The sequence below is a fragment of the Chrysochloris asiatica genome, unplaced genomic scaffold (genome assembly GCF_000296735.1).
Source record: "Chrysochloris asiatica unplaced genomic scaffold, ChrAsi1.0 scaffold00043, whole genome shotgun sequence".
NCBI classification, from domain to species: Eukaryota; Metazoa; Chordata; class Mammalia; order Afrosoricida; family Chrysochloridae; genus Chrysochloris; species Chrysochloris asiatica.
This window is the reverse complement of record NW_006408561.1, coordinates 1,755,903-1,759,669: the sequence shown is the minus strand read 5'-3', so window position 1 is coordinate 1,759,669 and position 3,767 is coordinate 1,755,903. Positions and strand designations below refer to the sequence as shown.

The window sequence follows — 3,767 nt, the reverse complement described above, 5'->3', positions numbered from 1 at the left end:
AAAAAAAAAAAAAAGAATATATTCTTCATTCAGTGATTCAGCCCAAGAAATTAAGAGAGGAGCTAATAGTTTATTTAGTTGTTCACTGGAGCATGGATTGTGCAGTGGCCTATGATACATCCAGGTGAAATACCAGATCTGTCTTGGTATTCTGTAGAGAAAGAATCAAAGGCTTTGGGAAATTGGCATGTTAGAGTGGATTTATCAGGATACACCCAGAAAATCCACACATGGATACCAAGAAGACACAAATTTTACCACAACAGTGAGGTAAAAAATTATGAAAGGTATCCTAGATGCCTGAAGACTGAGTGATTGCTATTTTATGTAACACAGATTTGATCATGGGAACTGCCCTAATTGAATTAAAATACTTAACCACAATGGGACTGATTTGACCCCATGGGGTAGGGGTCCAGTGGCAGCACCTCATCAACAAAGACAAGTTGGGTGTGATTATCATAATGAATTGCAGAATCAAAGTAGTAATCAGAATAGTCTGACTTGTGTGGACTTATGGCATTGGCTGCTTAGACAGGGTGTCCTTGTGAGTGAAATAGGCAAGAAATCTACTAAATATTTACTTGATCTGTACAAAAGGAAGAATTCTAGATCAAGTAAATGACAGTCTAACTTGAATCACCAGAATAGAGAGGCATGGCCACACAATCAATTCCCAGACTCGAGTCAGTTTAGAGATTTACAATACTTTGAATGATGGGGTGGTCAGGTCCTCTTTAGAAAAGACCCCATTACACTGCCAACTGTTAGTCTTTCTCCCAGCTTTCCCCAAAGGGATCTATGTTTTTAAACAAAAAAAGGAAATAATCAGACTTTTCAGGGATTACTGGACACTGGCTCTGAATTGACACTAATCTGGTGGTGGTGGTGGTTAAGTGCCATGGAATGACCCTGTACAGGGTTTCTAAGGCTGTAAATCTTTACAGGAGCAGAAAGCCTCATCTTTCTCCTATGGAACACCTGGTAATTTCAATCTGTTGACCTTGAAGTTCACAGCCTGATTCGTAATCACTACGCTAGCAGAGCTCCTTTGGCGCTAATCTAGGAGACCCAAAATGTCACTGTGGCCCACCAATCAAAGTAGGGGCATATAGAGGTCAAGTTATTAATGGAGTCTTAGCTAAGGTTCATTTTACTGTGAGTCCAGTGGGCCCCTGAATTCATTCTGTAGTAATTTCCTCAGTTGAAGAATGAATAATCAGAATAGAAATACTCAGCAACTTCAGAATCTCCACATTTTGTCCCTAAAATACGCAATAAAAGCTATTATGGTTGGAAAACCAAGTTAAAGTCACTAGAACCTAGGAAAACAGTAAACCAATACCCCATTCCTGAAGGGATTGGAGAGATTAGTGCTGCAATGAAGGGCTTGAATGATGCAGAGATGGTGATTCCTCCAACATCCCCATTTAACTCACCTATCTGAACTGTGCAAACAGCAAAAGGATCTTGGAGAATGACAGTGGCTTACTGTAAATTTAGCCAGGTGGTGACTCCAATTGCAGCTCCTGTTCCAGATATTGTTTTATTACTTGAGCAAATGAATTCATCTCCTGGTACCTGGTATGCAGCTATTGATCTGGTCAATGGCTTTTTCCTCAATTCCAGTTCCTTAGGATTGCCAGAAGCATTTTACCTTCAGCTGGTTAGGCCAACAGTACACTTTCACTCTCCTATCTCAGTGGTACATCAAGTCTTCAGTACTATGTCATAATTTAGTCCACAGGGACCTTGATCACCTTTCCCTCCTACAAGATAGCACATTGGTCCATTACATGGATGACATTTTGTTGATTGGACCTAGTAAGAAAGAAATGTCAATGACTCTAGACTTATTGGTAAAACATCTGAGTGCTAGAGAGTGGGAAAGTAACCCAACAAAAACTCAGGTACCTTTCACCTCAGTGAAATTTCTGGAGATTCAGTAGTATGGGGCATGTCGAAGTATTCCTACTAAAGTGACAGATAAGTTATTACATCTGGCTCCTCTCACAACTAAAAAGGAGGCACAATATCTGGTGATCCAGTTTTGGATTTTGGAAGCAACATATCCCTAATTTGGGTGTGCTGCTCTATTTATCAAGTGACTCAAAAAGTCACTTTTTTAGTGTGTGCTATCAGTCTATTTATCAAGTGACTCAAAAAGCTATGAACTTTGAGCTGGACCCATAACAAGAGAAGGCTCTGCAACATGCTGAGGTTGCTATGCTAGCTGCTCTTTCCACTTGGATCATAAGATTCAGTTGATTAAATGATGCTTGAAGTGGCAGTGGCAGATAGAAATGCAGTTTGGAGTCTTTGGCATATCCCTATTAGTGAACCATAGCATTGACTTAGGATTTTGGAGCAAATCCCTGCCATTCGCTGCACATAACTATTGTCCTAAGAAGCAGCTTTTGGCTTAGCAGACTGCAGGTCTAACCATGGGTCACCAAGTCACCATGTCATACTCATTATGAATTGGGTGTTGTGTAACCTAAAAAGTCATAAAGTTGGATGTGCACAGCAGCATTCTGTAATTACATGGAAGTGGTATACATGAGACCGAGTTCAAACAGCACCTGAAGACACAATTAAGTTGCATGAGTAAGTGGCCCAAATGCCCATGGTCTCCACTCTTGTCACATTACCTTCCTGTTCGAATCTACACCAATGGTTTCATGAGTAGTTTCTTATGATCAGTTGACTGAGGAAGAGAAAACTCATGCTTGGTTTACAAATGACTGCACGATATGCAAGGCACCACTCAAAAGTGGACAGCAGTAGTATTTCTAGGACTTCTCAGAAGGACAGTGGTGAAGGAAAATCCTCTCAATCGGCAGAACTTCAAGCAATGCACCTGGTTGCTCATTTTGCTTGGAAGGAGAAATGTCCAGATGTGTTACTGTATACTGAGTCTTCAGCTGTGGCCAATCAATGGCTTGGCTGGCTGGCCAGCGACTTGAAAGGAACATGATTGGAAAATTGGTGACAAGGATGAGTGGGAAAGAAGTATCTGGATAGACCTCTCTGAATGGGCAAAGAAGTGAAGATAACTGAGTCTCATGTGAATGCGCCCAAAGGTTTACCGCAGCAGAGGAGGATTTTAGCAATCAAGTAGACAGGATGACATGTTCTGTGGAAATTAATCATCCTTTTCCCCACCCTCTCCTGTCATTGCCCAATAGGCTCATGAGCAAAGTGGCCATAGTGGCAGGAATGGAAGTTATGCATGGGGTAAACAACATGGGCTACCATTCACTAAGGTTGACTTAAGTATAGACATTGCTGAGTTTCCAATCTGTCTGAGAGATGGGACCATTCCTTGGAGAGATCAGCCAGCAAACTGGTGAGATTGATTACATTGGACTACTTCCTGTCAATTTGGCCCTATGTACTAAGGGTCTGGAGGTTTTAGTTCCAAAGGATGGAATACTCTGACCTGGAGATACAGCACTGATTCCATTGAACAAGAAGTTAAGAATGCCCCCTGGCTATTTTGAGCTCCTTTCGCCTCTTGATCAACAGGCAAAAAAGGGAGCTGCTGCATTGGGTAGTGCATCTGATCTTGATTACCAAAGGGAAACTGGATTGAGATTATATAATGGAGGTATAGAAGAATATATGTGGAATCCAGGAGATTCCTTAGGGCATCTTTTAGAATTACCATGACCGTAATTAAAGTTGATGGTACATTACAGCAACCCAATTCCAATACGACTGCCAATGGCCCAGACCCTTCAAGAATGAAGGGTTGGGTCACACCA

General features: G+C 41.5%; 1 pseudogene; it reads left to right on the top strand.

The window, feature by feature from the left end:
* Nucleotides 1-3,353, top strand: part of LOC102821268 — an 89,450-nt pseudogene extending 86,097 nt beyond the window's left edge.
* Nucleotides 3,354-3,767: the final 414 nt, after the last annotated feature.